Below are 18,837 nucleotides of genomic sequence, written 5' to 3'. Positions count from 1 at the left end.
ATCTCTCCATTTTGGTTAAGAAAATACTTAACTAAAAATAAATACCTTTTGCCTGTTAATATACTGTGTCTATTTTAGGTTGGTTCTTAACTTTAGTCAGTTATATAGGGGCACTTGCAAAAGTACATTGTCCCTTCTGTGTGCTCATTATGAAATCTCTCTTTGAGACATTTACTATCATAAAATCACTGAATGGTTTGGGTTGGAAGGGACCATAAAGCTCATTCAGTTCCAACCCCTGCCATGGGCAGGGACACCTTCCACTACCCCAGGTTGTTACAAAGCCCTATCCATCCTGTCCTTGGACACTCCCAGTGATGTGGGCACTCTGTGCCAGGGCCTCATCACCCTCACAGGGAAGAATCTCTTCCCAATATCCCATCTAATTCTGTCCTCTTTGAATCTGAAGCCATTCCCACTTGTCCTAACACTAGAACTTCTTTCACTTTCAAGCACCAGATATTGTCATGAGGCACATCCCAGGAAAGCACCCACGTGTTACCCACTGAATGAATACAGCTGGTTTCACCAAGGTGCCCTGACTCAAAATTCCTTCCCACAGTGGGATTTTTTTAACATAAATCAATTCTGTGTCATTGCTTTAACTATGATATGTAATACCACAACAGAGGTTTCTGTTTGACAGAAAGGTCTCACATTTCAACAATTCTGTTTGTCTTAGAGTGACGGGTTTTGGTTAAAGAAAAGTTTCTGAATATGTCATTTTGGAATAATGGAAAGGACTTTATCATTGCAACAACATATATATTCATTGCAAGGACACATGGCTCTGCTTTCCTGTATTCCCCAGAGATCCCTGAAGTAGCAGCAACTCTTTCAACTGCAGATTCCAAAGCTGGACCTGGCCTTGTGGCTGTTCCCTTGTGACACAACCAGTCTTGTGTGAAGCATAGATGATGCTCCCTGGCTAGGGGAGCAAAGGGAATATTTATAGATGCTTTCAAGTCTTTTTCTGTGTTACACTAACAAAATGATAATGTTGAAATAGGTTCATTGCAATCTCAGCTCTGGAGGGAGCTGGGAAGAGGTCCATAACACATCCATCTGCCTCCACAACATTTCAGAGAGGAAGAATTGTCTCTGGCATACAGCAAAGCCTTGCTATGCAATCAACTTAAGCCTTGAAGCATGAAATTTGATTTTCTTTACCATAGGTAAGTGCTTTTAAACTCCACTAAAAATGGAAGACAAATATTTCTCTTTAGGGTGCCAGTTGTGTATGCAGAGAAATTACATTTTTTTTGAGGCTTCTTCTCAGCAAAGCATCTGTCACATACCTGTCTATCTTCATCTGGGTTACAGATTCTTCCTGGGACATATTAAAATCAGTAACAAGGCTATAGGTAGAGAAATAAAGGAAATTTGTGTTTCCTTGCTGAGGGAATCTGCCATTCACAGTCCTCTGTGCTGCTGGCAACACGTCCAGGGCACTTCTCAGATGGGCTCTCCCAGCTGGCAGCAAAATGCTGTGGATGCAGAGGAACTGGGGAGGAGCAGGTGGGGATGATTTGTGCTTCCAAGAAGCCTCTTCCCAGCAAACCAGGGCTATGTCTTCTCTTGCCATTGAAAAAACCATGGAGTGAATTAAGTTCTCAGTTATGTCCAGAAGAATCTGCTTTCCTGCTGTCATAGTTTGGTTTCACCTACAACATGTTTAATCTGTGTTGAGGTTATGTGGATTGGATTTTGCATTTCTATCAGCACAGCCCCCATGAGAGCACACTAATGGCAGTGGGGAAGAGCTTTGTCTGCATCTGCAGCTACAAAAGCATCACTGTGACATAAAACTTGATACCCATTGCTGTGTGTCCACTTTCTGGGCTTATTTACTCTGTGTCCTGCTGCTGGGGAAGCTTTGGGACTGCCTGGTGGCTGCTTTGTTCTGAGGACCCTGGGAAACATCGTGGACTCTGATCTATAGGATGTGGATCCAGCTCCTGGATGATTGAGCAAGTGCTGCATATTTCACTCTACATACTACTACACAAACATTCTTCTACTGTTTCATTTATGTCTATTGAAAGGCTTCATGCCAGTAGCCAGAAAAACTCCTCTGCTCAGTCTTCCATCTCTGTGATTAGTGTAAAAAATAGAGAATAAGAAGAAGAGAATGCAGCCATGAATACTGGGGCCATTTTACCCTGAGTGAGGGATGCGGAGGGAATTTCTGGGAGTGGCATGCAGTGACTCTCACACAAGAAATACTTTTAAATCCTTCAGTGTGGGAGTATCTGTACCACCTTAATGTGGTTCTTTTCAGATTGACAGCTGTGAATTCAGGGGGGCTGGCTCAGGGACTAGCCAGGTGAGTCAGGGTTAATGCTCTAACACAGGTAACACAAATGGGAAACTTGTGTTTCCCACTCACAAGTGTTTCCCACTCAGGCTGTCCAGAGGCTTGTGAGTGGGAAACACAAGTCAGTGGAACCCCTGCAGGACAGGAGGAACTTGAATTCCTGGTGGAGATTGCTTGGTTATCAGTTAATTGGAGCAAAACTAGAAGGAAACCTTCACTGTGGTGAATATGCCAATCACATCAGGGTGGTGATAAACAATACACGAGCTTTATGTTATAAAGGTACTGTATAAATATCAATTGGAGGCATTATATTAGAATTTTGTGTATCTGCATCTTTGGTGACCAGCTGGTATTTTCATTGACACCTAACTGTCATTAGGCATTTGCCTTCTGTCCTGAAAATGGGTGATTATAGGGCAGGGAGCAGAAATTTCCCATAGCTACTGCCAAAGAGAGCATTGAAACAGCTCTGGGCCAGTTTGCTACAAGAACAGAGACTGAATTGATATGGAACTGATAACAGATGGCAAATTTGGCTAGATGCAAGATGTTTTCTTGTGCTTGTACAGCACTGAAACTCAGTAAACAGAAAGAGCTCAAGGAAGAATAGAAAGCAAAGCAGTCTCCTGGGTAGGCATGCATTTCAGTTTCATCATTCCTACTCCAAAGTTGTGTAATATTTAACTGAAAAAAGACATTTATAACTATAACAATATTTAACTAAAAGCAAAATGCAGTGTACTTCATCGAGCTGCAGTATATTTACTCTTGGACCAAGATTTTTTTGCTTTTTCTCACTGATTTTCAACTTAAAGCTAACACTGATTAGCAAAACTTGTATAACAAGCACTTCCCTGGGCTCTTTGAAGCAGATTTCCTTATTTACTTGGAAAGGAAGTTGGAAAAAGCTCCTGACAATAAATATCTAATGCAAAAAATCTTAAAGTAGAGAACATAACATTTGCTTTAAAAAAAACTCACTGGTTTAAGAGCTAGTGATTGCTACACAGCAATCAATTTGCTCATTCTGAGTAACCACTTGTCTCTTTCCATTAATTTTTAGCTAGCCCTAAGATGTAACTTAATACATGACTACTCCCCCAAACAAACCCTAGAGACTTTTTCATATCTTAGCAGGCAAAACGTTCCCAACTCGTTTCCAACTTTGTTCACTCATTACTCTTATTTGTCTGAACACCACCACAACGGTGGTGCTCTGGTCACAGAATTTTTAAGTAATTCATTAACCAGAAAGGTGGCTCAGGCAATGCAAATGAAAGCCATCTGAAAATAAAAGATTTCAACACTTGGAAGGAATGAGATTGCACCAAGGTGCTTTGAAGCTTATCAAAGTATCATCCTTCTTTGTTCCAGGTGACTCCTCAGACCAAAGTGCACTGGATTCAGGAATCCTCCCCTTAGGATGGGGATTCCAGGTGGGCTTTGAGGGTTGCTGGGTCTTTCTACAGCTGGAAACACAAGCCCCTCAAATTCTGCACCATCCTTGGTGTAGCCACAGTTTCTGAACTGGGAAAAGGAGACATGACCAGGGAGGGAGAGATGGCATGAAGGGTGAGCTCAAGGGTCCTGCAGTGGGTCTGAAGCTTTGCAAATCCCCTCTGTCCCCACGTCTGCAGAGGAGCCAGGTCACAGAGGTCACAGAGGAAGGGTAAATCCCCCACTTTTTAAAAGGTTCGTGTTGCTTCTGGGTTTTCTGTGAATTTTTTTCACTGCAGCAACACCAAACCTCCACAGGGACACAGCTAAAATCACAACAATCTGCATAAGGGCAGATAAGAACAGAAGGAAATGCTTAAAACAGTTTTTCTGCCAAAGAAAATGTCCATATGATGCCATCATCTTGATACAGGTGACCTTTTTCAAGTTTATAGAGATTTGTAGATGTAATAAGGAAAAGAAAAAAAAGTCAGATTTTATGTTGAAGGTGGAAAGACTGGAAATAGAGCAAAAGTATGTGCTGGGGGCTCAAACATAAGCCCAGATATTATAGTAATCCAGACTTGCCTGTAAAGTATTTTGCAATAGTAAAATAATTTCAAAAGTTTTTAATGATGAGTGCTGGAAACATGTTTTGGCAGAATCAGTGCAAGAGATTGCCACGGAGAAGGCTGGGGAAGATGTTTGGGCCCCTATTAAAGCTACATGGACATAAATATTTATGCAGGAGTACAGCTTGAGGTCTATGTTTCATCCCAATATTAGCTGACTGAGTAAGATTTTGCACTTCTTTAATCTGGATAATTCTGGGATTTGGGTATATACTGGTTAAGATGGTTAAGGATCTGTGGGGTTTGGGATAAGAAAAAAATTGGAACTGTTGAAACTGAATGTTTACATTAAAATAATAAATGCAAAAGTAATTTCTGTATAACTAGGAAGAATCATCACCAAAGGGCACTTGAAAAATAATTGATGACTGCAATCAGCCACTAAAATAGTTCTTCAGCACAGTTAGATTGTAAAAATACCTCCATGACTGACTTAATTAAAATAATTACCAAGGGACTTGCCTTGGCTTAAAAGAATATGTCCCTTTTTATGACTTTTGAAGGCAGGTGAACTTTATCTCCTTGTCTTCTCTAAGGTTCCTGTCCAGTAACATATTTGGGACAATTAGGTCCTTAATCACCTAAAGAAGAAATATCACATTGGCAGCAGAGAGCCATTCCCAGCACAGAGATTGTTCTGGTGTGTGACTCAAGGGCTTAACTTTAAAAAATGGACCTTAATGATGCAGATGCAGTCCTGTGAAAGGAAAACACCAGGAGATGATGATATGGCTTCACAAAAATAACTTTCCCCCTCTGCTGGTGTCAGTGGCAGGAGCAGGATGTGATAATTGGGTAGGATATGATGCCCATCTATCCAGGCAAAGCACAAATGGGGAGAGATGATTAGGAGATGCACTGAGGTGGTAGGTGTGCTCACCCCTTCTCAAAGGAAAAAAGCTCCACTTCTGCCTTCTTCCCATCTTGTTCCTGGCTCCGTGGTCTTGCTGCTTACCTTGGATCAGCTCTGGTGCTCATCAGAGCCAGTTCAGCTCATTATTCCCACAAAGCACTGGGAAGTTCTCTGCTGGGCTGGCAACAAGGACTGGGTCAATGAAGAGCTCACAAGGCCAGGCCAGTGCAAGGAGAGGTGGGAGCCAGCGCCAGGCTGAGGATCACCCTTCCCTGGCCATGAGGAGGGCTCAGCTGCCCAGCCAGCATCAGCCTTAGCCATTCCTGAGTGTTTTTGTCAGTGCAGAGGTTGGAGCTGGCTCATCTTCAGGCGCTGGTTTCTTTTAAGTTGATGGTTTGAAGGAAAAGAGTCGATGAATGGCTTTCTCATGACCCCTGCCATAAAGTTTTAATGAGTGCTTTTCAGGCTGCTGAAACTTTCCTGTCAAAGAGATTAGTAGGGAAAATTCTACCTGTTACAAAACAGTCATTTTGGGGAAAAAACACTATTTATGAGAAACACAATGTTTATTTCCTCCAGTGAGATTATAACTGGTTTTGTTTTCCTTTTCTTTGTTCCAAGCAGCTTAATGTTTAGCTGCAACATCCTCTAAGGCCCACAGAGCCCCTGCTGACCATGCTTTCAGTTTCTGTGTGGCTACAAGCCACACCTTGCAGTGATTTCCAGGGACCAGGATAGCCTGTGCCCCTGCAAACACAGCTCCAGAGAAACACCAGCAGCTCCCCCGAACTGTGGTTTGGCCACCCCAGTGGCAATATCCATTTACAGCTCCCACTTCTTTTCACCGCCTTTGAAAGAAAAATTCAGTTCCCCAGACAGGTTTGCAGTGTGGTCTCATGGAGGGTTTTGCTGACCTCCTTCAGAGGTGAGGAGGTGCAGGGAAGGGTGAGAAATCCCATCCAAGGCTATGGCCTGAGCTGCCTGTAAGTGAACAGGCTGGGAAAATAGGTCAGCCCCTCACACACCTCTTTCCACCTCAGCTTCCCACCCAGGTGGAAAAAATGTGCTGCTGTCACTCCCTGCCAGCACCCAGTTGTGTAAAGGACATCTGCCTCATGCAGGGGGCACAGATCCTTCAGGGAGGCTCAAAATGCACCTGGGGAAGCACCTTTGGCTTGGCTGTGCATGTCCTGAGATGTGCATTTTTAACATCAGACCTTTGAACTCACTGCCACCTCCTGAAACAGGAGAATGGAGAGTGAAACTGCAATCTTTATTTGAGCAGTGAGGCTGCTGTAGAGCTCATCACGGTTTGCCAGTGCTTCTGTTCTGCTGATTGCTGATAGATATGCAGATTTTATTTAAATTCAGGATAGCAGAAGACAGTGAGGTGCTGTCCAGACAGAGGGACTATTAGGATTGCCCAAGAGTTGTTGGCAGCGAATACCCAAAGAGTGCTCAGCTCTACTTTATTTTCTTTTCTTCAATGTGCCATCTTAAGAAACATTTACCACCACTGCTCCTCTGTCACATGGAAGAGGTGCTGTTTAGTTTCTATCACTTAAAACGTATAAAGTGTCCACAAGGGATGCTAATTTAGTGAGACCCTTTTTAGCCCTTTTGGTTATGAAACTGCAACTTCGTTGTCCTTGCAAGATATAAACAGGGAGGAAGTTAGAAATATTTTTAACAGCCCATACATAGCCTATTTATTATGTTCATTTCCTATTTCCTTGCTCAGAAATTGTCTCGGGGTCACTAGAGGCTGTAACTGGAGATGCACAGCAGCTCTCCCCAGGCTGCCATGCCTCCTGCAGGCTCAGATTTGCCACCTGTGGCCACATTGAGAGTGAATCAAATTCTTTCAGAAATAATTACAGGCAGTCCTGAAAACGGTTGTGTTCGGGTATGGAAAATCAGATTATGTCCTGAATATTTATAGTAGTAATCTGTTTGTTTTCTTGTGCTTGCCTTGCATGGCTACACAGGCGTTTATTCTCCAGGGAGCACAATAGCTGCATGGGGATAGCAGAGATTGCTGTGATAATATGCTTGCAAATCATTAGCAGGACAAAGCATTAAAGCCCTTTGAAGATTCCCACAAAGAATTCAGCATTATCTGAGTTAGTCAGGGGTAGGGCTGAGGTCTGGGGGAGGGCTGAGGCAGCAGGAGATGGAAGCTGGCAGGAGGAGATTTTTTGGTATGAAGAAATCCTGGATTTTTTTTTGTTTGTTTGTTTGTTTGTTTTACTTAGAGATGGGATAATTGAGAGGAGTTTAAAAAACTTTTATTCTATTTTTAGTCTTATGAGAAGGGTGAGACAATACAGATGTTATAATTCATGCTATCACAATCAGAAGCTATTTCTTAATTACGATACACTATAAGTGTTTCCTAATCTATCAGCTTTAGCTACACTATAAGTACTTTAAAGTTCATCATGTGGGTCCTACTGCAATGTATCTTTCATATTTCTATTTTTCTAGCTTTGATAGTTCTATCTTCTGTAGTCCACAAAGAAAAGCAGATGTGAACACAGGGTTTGTCCAAACTCCCTTTCCAAGCACCACTTCCAGCCTGCTGAGGAGGCACTTTTTTTGTTTTGAAAGAGCTGAGCCAAGCCCCAGTATTACAGAATTGAAGCTCCTGAGGTGGGTTTTGATGCTGCATCTGCCTTAGCTGGCACAGGAATCCCCTTCTCTCCACAAGCCAGTGCCAGCTTTCCTGCCCCACTGAGTGCTGTGTTGGAACAGGCTCCCATCCCAATAGCACCAGTGCTGATGCCAGCCCAGATTCAAGTCTGACTTTGGATCAGCAATGCTCCCTCCCTGCTAAATATGTCCCTGAGGCTGGTCTCTGTTTCCCAGCATTAAAAACAACGTTGCCGAAAGAACAAGAACAGCACCAGGCTTGCAGGAATCAGGTTGATTCTGGTGCCTTTGGGAATTCTGATGCTGGGTCTGTCACAAGGAAAAATAACTCAGAGAAGCTGGATGCAACTACTGAGCTTTAGATTTTAAGTTTCTTTGTGTTAGAAGTTTTCTTCAACACTGAATCTTTTTGAAGGTCAGAGGCATTGATTCACAGAGCCATCATTGCCTTACTCAGAAAAGAACCTGTTGCACATCAAAATAGGTTTAATAAACTCTCTCTCTCCTCCTCTTGCAAGTCTCCCCTTCAATCAGAGAGAGGCAATATTGCAGCCAGCTGACTGCCAGGGTCTCCAGAGTATGGTTCTTAAAATGCAATACAGGAAATTCCCCAAATTTATAAAAATGTTCCAGAGGCAAGATTTGTAGGAAAAAACCAATGACTTGTGCTTCATTTGCACTTTGCAAATCAAAAGAGGGGCCTGAAGGGTAGGTTGCATTCCTTGTTTGTAATCCTGACTTCCTGTGGGTCTGGTTTAGGCTGTGTATGCTCCTTGAGGTCACATAGTGATTTTAACTCCAGATTTTCACGTGAACAAAGCAGTTCAGTGATGCTCTAAGTTTAGTCATGACTTGCAAGAATGCAACAACTGGGGAATGTGTCTGCAGTGTGACCTGCAGCTGCTGGTGCTCGCCCGTGTCCCACTAGATAGAAATTTGTGAGTTATTGGTTCTGTTCATGGCCCTCCTTAGAGCCAGCCCTGTTGTAACAGCCTCCACAGGCCCTGAGCTCTTGTCACTGCTCATGATGGAGTGCATGGAGAGGGAAAAAAATTCCCTCTGACATCATGATTTCTTGGGAAGTTTGGCTGAAGGCTGAATGGCTGCGCTCTCCTCAGCACCACAGGCTGACATGTCCCCGCAGGTCTGAAGAGAACACATCTGGTGTTCCTTGGCCTTGCTTTTGGGTTTTTCTGAGCTCTGAACTTCTTACTGGGGTTTTAAGGGATGGAAACCTAACTTTTTTTTTTTTTTTTAAGAAGTAAACATTTGTGATTCTGTGCTTGATTATTCACCTGTTTCTGAGGAGGTGTTTCTGTAGACTGCATCGAACTGATGGAGATGTGACTCAAGGGGAGAACTGGCAGCTCAGAGCTCCTGAGAGCTAGGCTGGCCTCTTTGTCAGGTTTCTCCTCTGACTTTAGGCACATTATTCAGCTTTTCTTCCACGCTGTGTCCCTCTCTTCAAAGAGACCATCAGGTGGGAGAAATCCCAGAACCCAATCCCCCACAGAAGGATTGTGAAGAATTCATGCCTGAAGAGCACTTTGTGGGAATTGTCTTTTCAGACTGAATTATTGAGGCATGGACAAACCTCTGCTTTCTTTTCACAGGGAAGGAATGTAATGAGAAGCAGACTGTTTAAAAACCCCACTAATCAGATAATCCTTGAACATGATGCTGCTCCAGAGCTGCAGTCTCCATATCTGTATGGATGTAGAGGTCTATTCTATTCTGTGCACACTCCTACCTAAGCCTGCACACAGACATTCAAATATATGTATATATTACAGATCTAATTCCTCCAGGTGGATGGTAATCCTGGTTTGGTGCAATTAGCAAACCTTTGATTTATTGTGCTTTAAATTCTCTGATGACATTCATCCCCAGATGAACTTCTGCTGTAGTTGAGACAAATATGTGTTTTACCTGTATAACACATGCTACTACACTTTCTTAATGTGGAGAATGTTCATTTTCCAAGCAAATACTGTTCACAGTTTGGAAAGCATATAGCTCTCCAAAATTCTTGTCAGGTTACTTTGCTGTTTCTGACAGCCTGCAGCAGAGGTTTGATGTATATTTAATGTGTATTTACACTGACCTGGAAAATTTGCAGTTCTTGTAAAACATCTTGTATTCACCTCTTTCTTTTTCTCAGTTTTATGTTGGTAGAAGGTGTAATATCCAACCTGGCTTCCAAAGTTTCTCACCTAATTTCTGCATTTTGGTGGAGTCTCAGCTGTTACAGCTGAGTGTAAAAGTCTTGTAAGAGGAAGTAAACGGGGTGTAAGAGTTGGGTGATGCTAGACAAGATATTTATCTTCTAAGCAGAAATGTTGAGGTGCAGGAAGCTTTATCTGAAGTAAATAGAAAGGCTTTAGGTTGTGCTCAGATTAAGACACTACTTGTTCACCCAGCACTATCAATGCTGACAGATCTGTGTAGCTGCAGAAGGATTTGTACTTTATCCTGACACAGGCAGCAGCAGCAAAAAGGTCAGCCAGTGGTTATATCATGGAGCTGAATGTTTTCCCAGACTGCACAGACTGAACCTTCGTGCCCCAAGGAGCACAAATGTTTTTAAGGTATGTGATATCTACTTTTGAAATCCAGTTTTCAAAAGGAAAAAAAAAATTATATATATATATATACATATATATACACACATATATATACATACACATATATATGTAATATGTTTCTGAAGCATTTCTCCTAGACATGGCAGTTTAGCCTTGCTGTGGCTCAGTTCAGTGCTGTGAGCATGCTGAGTGGAGGGAATTCAGCTTGGGCTGTGCTGCTGGCAGCTGAGATAATCCAGTCATGACTTGCTATGACTTTCTTGTTATGAAATCACTGGTACTGGATAAACACATCTGCCTTCCATCCCTTCTAACACCTCCTTTTTGACTGTAAATAAGTGCTTGGTGTGACACTGACCTGAGCTGAAAATTGTAAATGTGCAGGTGATGAAGTCACCACAGAGCTCACCCCTGAGATATCAGGGACAGGAGTGATCCCTGCAAGATTCCCAGAGGCATAAATTATGCTGGGAACTCACCCAGCTAATGGGATTATTGGGGGAAAATGTCATGCCCTTCAGGAATACAGTGAGGGGTCTATTGGAACAAGCACTGCAATGTTAGGGTGCAACCTTTTCCTGCAGCAAAGCCAATAAGTGGCTTGTGGATTCTGCAAAGGGTCTGTTCTGTCACTCAGCTTTGTCCCACTGCCTCCCAGCTGCACTCACCTGTCCTGCCCTGGGCCAGCCCATGGAGCAAAACAAGAAATGCAAACAGCTCCATGTAAGCAGAGAATAATTTCTTTTGGCAGTTTGCTCCCTGACTGGAGTTCCACCAAATGTTTTGTTTTCACAGCTGATGGTTTTTGGTATGAAATATATGTGAGTGTCTTTGGGACCTTGCATGGGATGTGGGCCTGCCCTCGTTACAATTCACAGCAAAAGCCTCATGAACTGCAGCAGGAACAGGCTCATTTTATGGCTCACAGCCTGGAAATACTCTTCTCAACACAGTGTGGTTTTCCAAAACTGGATGTGATCAACTGTATCACTGCAGGGTTAGATGGCCAAATAATCTGTGAAGAAGCCAAATACAGACATGCTTTCCTTTATAGTTAGTAAAAAATGCTTTAAAAAAACAGGTGAAGTGTTGCCAAGGGTTCCTTGAGTTTTAAGTTTAATGACTATTTGCAGTTTAGAAGTTATTTACTCTGGCTGGACTTGTAGATGAAACAGGAGAAAACCTTCAAGTCAAGGAAAAGTACTTGTCTTTTTATGTATTTCACCTTTCAGCTCTGATGGACTTAAAAACAAAGCTCTGGTAATGTGTTTGTGTATTTGTCTAAGCCTATAGAGATAATCTTAGCCCTCAAGGGCTTACAGTCAAAATCATTTCTTTGCAGCTCCCTGGGTACATTAGAACAAGCTGAGCAGCAGCGATGGAAGCGCTGAGATAGTTCACCTCCACTGTGCTTGCAGGGCTGATGTCTTGAAAAAACCCAGCTGGCAGGGATAATTGAATCTGTTGCTGCAGTCAGGTTGGTAGGAATGCCTTTCTGTTTCAAAAGCCTTTCACCGATTGTAGTCACAGAAGAATCTCTGAGTAAAGCTCCTCAGGCACGCAGGGAATGGAGAGCTGCACCCAGCAGTCTTGCTCTGTTTTCTCCGCATCCCTCTGCTGACAAAGCTTTCTCACACTTGTGTGAAACGTTAACGTGGGAGGGAGATTCCTTGGCTCCCTTCCCTCCTGACATTTCCAATGCATTTCCCAGACCTGTTTTTCCATCCTGCAGTGTAAAATTGATTTTGATGAAATCTGGAGTGAATTAAGCTGCAACACAGCGATCTCCTTTCTCAACTCATATTTGCTGTCTGCCTTATTTACATGGAGAAGAAGCACTTGGACATGCCAATGGTCCTGTCATTTATTTGCCTTGTGTATCGTGCCTTTGGCTACTAGAATTAAAGTGAAAAATACAATTAAAAGCATTAGCTGTAGCAGACATACAAAAAAATATCATTACATGCTTGACAATGTTCTCCTTCATGTTGTTAATTCCTGCAGATCTACCTGTGCTATTAGATTTCACATACAGATTTTATTTTTCTCCAAAGACTGCATTAATTGGAATGAGCATTCCTGTTTGTGTAAGAGAAAAAAGGAAGATGTCACCATGCTGAAAAGCCTCACCTGACTTTTCCTGGTGAGTATGGTCTAAACTTAAACTCGAAATGAGCAAATATTTTTCAGGCTTCAAAATATTTGCTGAACAATGTTGTTAGGTAATGTGTTTGGCTTGCTGCACCATGGAAAATATTTGTGTGTAAACTCAAATTGTTATGTAAACACTACATTTCACATAAACAAAGTTGGTCTGTGGTGAAAAGCAGAGAGAGGCAGCTCAGATGGGATGTGGGCATCTGGATCCTTCCTCCCTACACACCTCAGCAGGGAGCATGGGCTTGAGAGTCACACTGGTGATATCTTGCAAGGACCAAACCTAAGTACTGAGAGTGCAAATGTCCCTCATTCTTCATTCCCAAATTAAAATACGTGACCAAAGAAAAGCAAAATTCTTTGCAAGTTGGAAAGCACTGCTGCTGAGCATAGCACTGACATTTCTGTAGTTCTTTCCCTGTGAAAATATTCTGGGGGAAAAAGGTTTCTGATAAGAAAGCCTGAAATGGTATTAACAGTGCAAACCCAGATTATTTGCTTTATCAGTGAGACTGAGAATCCACAAATGCCTTATACTTGTGCCTCTCAATTCACTTATGGCCTTCTTTATGGTGAGATTATTAGTCATATAAATAGTTCACAAAACACTTTAAATACATACCTCTTTAACATCTAGTAGGAACACACCATTGCAAGACTTTATTGCAAAGACCTCAGAGAAATCCCTGTCACCCTCAGTTTGAACCTCCTCTTCACCTGTGGCTGCCACCATGAAAGTACTTCCAAAGAAAACAAATGCCTAAAGAAACAAGGGCAGGAGAAATAACAGGACGAGAAAGAAAGACAAATCTAACAGCATGAGAAAGAAAGACAAATCTGGACAAGTCCAACGGAGTGGTGACATGTCTGCATGACGTGTCTCCAGTGAGGTGATGGAGCACAGACAGGCTGGCACCTCTGCAGAGTTAAAACAGACCAGGCTGGAGAAAGGAGACATTTTCTTTTACCCAGGGTCTGCATTTCCAGCCCTGCATGCTGTGCTGCATGCAAACATACTAAATACCTGAGACATTAAATCCCAGCTATGAAAAAAGGCTGAAATTACAGGCATTTCGTGGAAGAACAGTTTTTTAAAGAATGCAATGCCAGGAGCAAGATACCTCTGGCTGTGTGCTGTTTGCAACATTTCATAATTTCTTGTTAGTCCTGATAAAGGCTGTAAAAGAGTGTATAAACCAGGCAACCTTGCCCAGCTGGACTTGTTTAATTTCATGATTACTGCTCAAGGTAGACCAGAGAGAAAACAGAACTGAAACTCTCTACACCCAAGGCAAACAAAACCTCAGAATCATGGGATATTTCAAAGTGCATTAAAGTAGTCTTTTCCTCAGTTGTAAGGGATTTGGTTTTGGCAGGTGAGTTCTGGATACCTCCAACAAGGTTTTACTAAAGGTCAGAACGGTCCTGGTTTGCACAATTCCCAACATTTCCCAACATTTCTCAAGATTTCTGTTCAGTGCTGCTACCTCCTGGCTCCACGAGGGCAGGGCTGTCAACAAACAGGCAGGGTTTTTTGGCCAGGCTCCTTCCTTATTAGCTGTGAGCAGCAGATTGTTTAATATTTGAAGCACTCTGGTGAAATCACACTGGCTCATTTGTTTTCAAACATTACAGGGAAAGGGAAACAAGTTGAGTGGAGGGGTGGAGCAGATAATCAGCAGTGTTTTTCCCTCCTTGGCTAAGTATTTTATAGATACTGTGGAAAGTACCGGCTCTAAAAGTTTTGACCTTAACTTAGTGTGTTCAGTTTGCCTATTCAGAAAAGTAAGGTAAACTCCCACTTAAATTCCCTGTTTGTTTGTGCCAGTCACTGCTCTTCTTGCTCTGGTGTGAGGGGTTCCTTCACCAGCACATTAGGTGAAGCAGCTACAATAATGTGGGCAAAAGTTTTCTGGGTTAGGTGTATCCCTATTCAAACCTCACTGACACAGCTCTGGCTGGGGCAGCAGCTCCTGCTGTTGGGCTCTTGGGGTTCCCTCTCTGTCAACTCTGGTCCCAGAGTTCCTCAGGACAATGTCAGTCTCTCTGTTGGGTTCAGCAGACTGTTGCTAAGGTCCTAAAATGACAATATGTCAGTCATCTAAATTCTTCCTTAATAAATAGCTAAGTCTTCTCAGCTGTGAGAAGTGTAATATTTTCAGAGGACTCTCCAGGCTCCCAAACCTGCAGCAGCTTGGTGTTGTAGGAGCCTCGTCAGGGAAGAAAAGAGCAAACCAGCTCAGTTAGAGCCAGTGCCAGTCCTGGTGCCAGCCCACTGGCTGCTGCTGTGTTTGTGTCCTAAAATCCTTGCCTGAATAAACACTGCTGCCACTGTGGTGAACCTCTGCATTCTGCAATGCCTTGCACAGGAGACAGAGATCGTATGGATTGGTGCAACCCCTCAGGGGTTACTGAATCCCAGCACCAAAGGGGCTCCCCAGGCTGCTAAATCATCTCTGACTAAATTCACAATCTCTTCCTGCAGCCCTAATAATAACAAGGAAATGCCTCCATTGTTTAGCCTTGATGGTGTCTGAAAAGCTGGCCCATGTCCAGGCCAAGGGGTGGAATTTCCCTGCCCAACCTGGATCCAACAGCCACCCCTGCCCAGGGCAGAGCTTCTGCCCCCAGGACCTGGTGGAGGCACAAAAGTTTAACTCAACTGATCTTCCACCCTTGCTGGCTTGGTTGCTTTTTAAACTCTTCATTCCCTCCTTCCCACACAGAAAAGATCCCCTGGTTCTTGAGACAGCCCTTGGGCAAGGATGAAGTATTAACAGGAAATTCACCTTCTCTTTGTTACTTATCTGAAAAATAAATGACTTCAGCATTTCATTATGGGTCTTGGCACAGATTAGCTTTTAACGATTCCTGTGCCCTGATTGATTTGGAAGTGGAAAGATAGTTGGTTTTGCTCCCAACTCCAGCTTTGGGAACTGAGTCTGGGTCAAGGGGAGTAGTTGGATGTTTGCAAGAACAGTGTGGTGACTGCTGTCAGCTGGGACAAAGAGGTGCTGAGTTAACTCTGCTGCCCTTAACCCACTGCAGCCTGTTGAGGAAGTTTTAGGGGAAAGAGCACCCAGCTGTGTTGGCTCTGCTGCATTAACATGCAAACAGCTTTTTACACCTCAGGAGATACTGGTGTGAGCAGGAGAGCTGGCATGTAAGAATAAACATTACTCAAGCTAAAGCTGCATTTCAAAGTGAGAAATTCAAACTTACTAAAGAGTAAGTTAGAACTGGGATTTGCATTTTGGAGTGAAGGCCCAAAGAGATTGCATAAGTGGCTGATGAAGTAAATGTATGAATATGCCCAAGGTGACAGCTCAGAAGACTTGTTCAGATCTTGCTTAAACTTGGATACTTTCTTGGAAATTCAAGTGAGAAAATTATCAGCCCAAGAGGCCAAGATGATAACACTTAAAAAATAAAAGGCCTGAGTCCAAATTCATGCGAGTATCATCATTTTAGCCTAAAAGGACTATTATAAATCTAGAGCCAGCCTATAATCCTTAATTAAGTGGTTCTAGGTTTGTACTATGACAATTTAAATGTATATGTGTGTGTGTATATATACATATGCACAAGTATAATTTATAGCCAGTAGTATCTGAGAGTGTGCTGAAAAATATACATTGGCTCAGGCTGAAAGCTCTATTTCACCAGCCTCACCATGTCACTCATGGTGAGACATGTAATTCCACAGCTTTTTCTCACATTTGTACCCGTTTTTGATTTTTCATAATTCTTCTGTGGAGTTGGCCAACACGCAGTTAAATCTGTGTCTGTGTCCAAAGAGACTCCTTGCATTCCAGATGTCCTGTCAGTAGGCCACCACTCTGGGGTTGAACATGAAATACAAATGTGCAATAGCTGATCTCTGATTAACCACTTGGTATTTCAGCAGATCATACAGGACCTGAACTAAACAACTAAAACAAAGTTGATCCTTTGTGCTCAAATCAGGCTGAGACTGTGCCTTCAGGGCATTGCTGTGACTGTAAAATAACAAGGGGCATCCTCCCTCCCTTGACTGTCCACACAGACCACCAAAACCAGGATTTGCAATGGTATGGTATTTGGAAAAGCTGGGGAGTTCTGTTGCACTTGTGCAGGGGAACTGGTGATGTAAAATAGGAATGCAAAAGGAAATTGGGAGTTTTGGAGGTTTTTTTTTTCAGGATTTTTTTTTTCAGGGGTTTTTGGAGCCCCAGCTCTGGGTGCAGGCCCTGACCCCTCAGGCTGAGCCTCTCCAGCTGCACAGGGAGATGAGGAGGCATGTCTGCCTCCTGCCTTTTCATGCTCCTCAGCATAGGAGTTTTTGGGGAGGAAAAAACCTCTTATAAATAGATAGAGTCACACTAAATGTGCACTGCTGCTTTGCTGAGCTGTTCTGGCTCTGCAGTGCTCCCTAACCCACAGCACGTTTGTGGCAGAGACTGCGATGGCTGCTGAGGCAGCATGGAGCATGTGGCTGGTGTGAAAATCACCAAAGGTAACTCATCTGGTAGCCCAATAACCTCAAATAATTCAAATTTTAACTCAAATAACCCAACCCCAGCTGCTGGCTGTGCCATGGAACCCTGGCTCCCACTAGCCCAGAGCAGAGCGTCAGGGCTGCTTTGCCAGTGGGGCTCTTGGAAAGGTCATCTCCTCCCAGCATCGGGAGCAGGGTGTACAAGGGCTGTAAAAATTACCTTTTTTTCTTACAGTGAGTTGCCTTTTGCACCGTTAAAAGAGTGGAGATACCACAGCACAAGGGCAGAAATAGCCCCACTTCTTCAGGTATTACCCTGCACCATTTCCAGGGGAACTCACAGCTCTCTGTAGGGTTTTGGAGATGCTGCTTATGCCTCCATGCAGCCCTCACTGACACAGACATCTGAGCAGGAATGGAGACAGCCCTGAAAACCCAGCTCTGCATGGGCATGGCCATGCCCTGGGCACAGAGCAAGGATTTCCCTTGGGTGCACTCCCTCGCCCTTCCGGCCCTGCAGACATGCTCGGGCAGCTGCAGCGAACCCGGGTCACTGCACACACCCCAGCGAGTCCCAGGGTCTGAACTAACAGCCAGATCACCTGAAAAACACCCCCACAGCCTGCCAAGGGCTGAGTGAATCATGCTGAGGAACCACAGAACATCTGGGTTAAAACTCATCTCGTTCCACCCTCTGCCATGGGCAGGGGCATTCTGTCAGGTTTCTCAAAGCCAAGTCCAACCTGGCCTTGGACACTTCAGGGATGGGGTATTCCTGGGATGGAATGGTTGTGAGGTGTTTGGGGTTTTCTGGTTTTGTTTTTGGTTTTGTTTTGATTTTTTTTTTTTCCTGCAAGAACTCTGAGTAATTCCCCTTGGCATGACTCTCCTGCCTTTTGTCCGTGCATGAATTCACAAGTCACAGCTGGGTTGCCCCAAATTTGTTCTGGTGCAGTTCCCACAATAACAATTCCTGTTTGAGAGTGGTTTCACAAATTGCTGAACCAGACTTTGCTTTAAACACTCCCTCTGCCGGCTGTACTGCAAATGATTGACTTTTAATTAAAAACCTCAGAGTGGAATTAGATTTTTGTGAAATTACTAGGTTGACAGGAATAATTCCTTTTATTCCTTTACCATAACCCAAATCCCATCTCTCAATGGCACTGAGTGTCCTGCACTTGTCCTGACACTGGCATGGTGTTTGTGGGACAGGGACTTTTCTAAACCACCAATTATTATTGCTGTTTTACGTCTCTTAATATAAAATTTATTCTCTCCTTTAACAAATTTTGCCTTTCTTATACCCCTAGACTGTCTTATGATGGGAAGTGTTGGGGTTTGAGATTCTGCTTCAGAAATGAATAGTTGTTGTAATGTAAGTATTCAGTGTTCTCTACATTTTACAAAATCAGAAAAAGTTATTTAAAATAATGTGTCTGTAAAAGCAGCTTTTAAGGAGCCATTGCAGGGTTTCTTGTCTTGGTTTTATTTTGCCTGTGTTCCTGCTGAATAGTTGATAAACACTTTAAAATGCTGTAGAAAATAATTTGGAAAAAATAACAGATTTACATTAGGCATGAATTTAGTCTCACATTAATGATGTGCTGCCAGCTATTCAGATGACATTTATAAAAGAAGTTAAATGCCATTGGCTTAGCTCCAGAAAAACTGGAAGAGTGAGGAGAAAACATGTGTCTCCCCTGAGGAGGAACAAAATAAAA

General features: G+C 43.1%; 1 long non-coding RNA gene across 1 annotated transcript in view; it reads left to right on the top strand.

Annotated features, from left to right (window-relative positions):
- The window catches only part of LOC146766692 (uncharacterized), a 22,704-nt gene that overhangs the window by 3,000 nt on the left and 867 nt on the right, over window positions 1-18,837 (top strand). Inside the window, exons 2-5 of the long non-coding RNA XR_014957252.1 lie at window positions 1,010-10,482; window positions 11,822-11,956; window positions 12,484-12,622; window positions 18,427-18,491. This is a non-coding gene — a long non-coding RNA (uncharacterized LOC146766692). The remainder of the gene's footprint in view (window positions 1-1,009; window positions 10,483-11,821; window positions 11,957-12,483; window positions 12,623-18,426; window positions 18,492-18,837) is intronic.

Source organism: Lonchura striata, chromosome 9, assembly GCF_050655825.1.
Source record: "Lonchura striata isolate lonStrDom1 chromosome 9, ASM5065582v1, whole genome shotgun sequence".
Classification (NCBI taxonomy): domain Eukaryota; kingdom Metazoa; phylum Chordata; class Aves; order Passeriformes; family Estrildidae; genus Lonchura; species Lonchura striata.
This window is presented reverse-complemented; position numbering and strand designations above follow the sequence as displayed.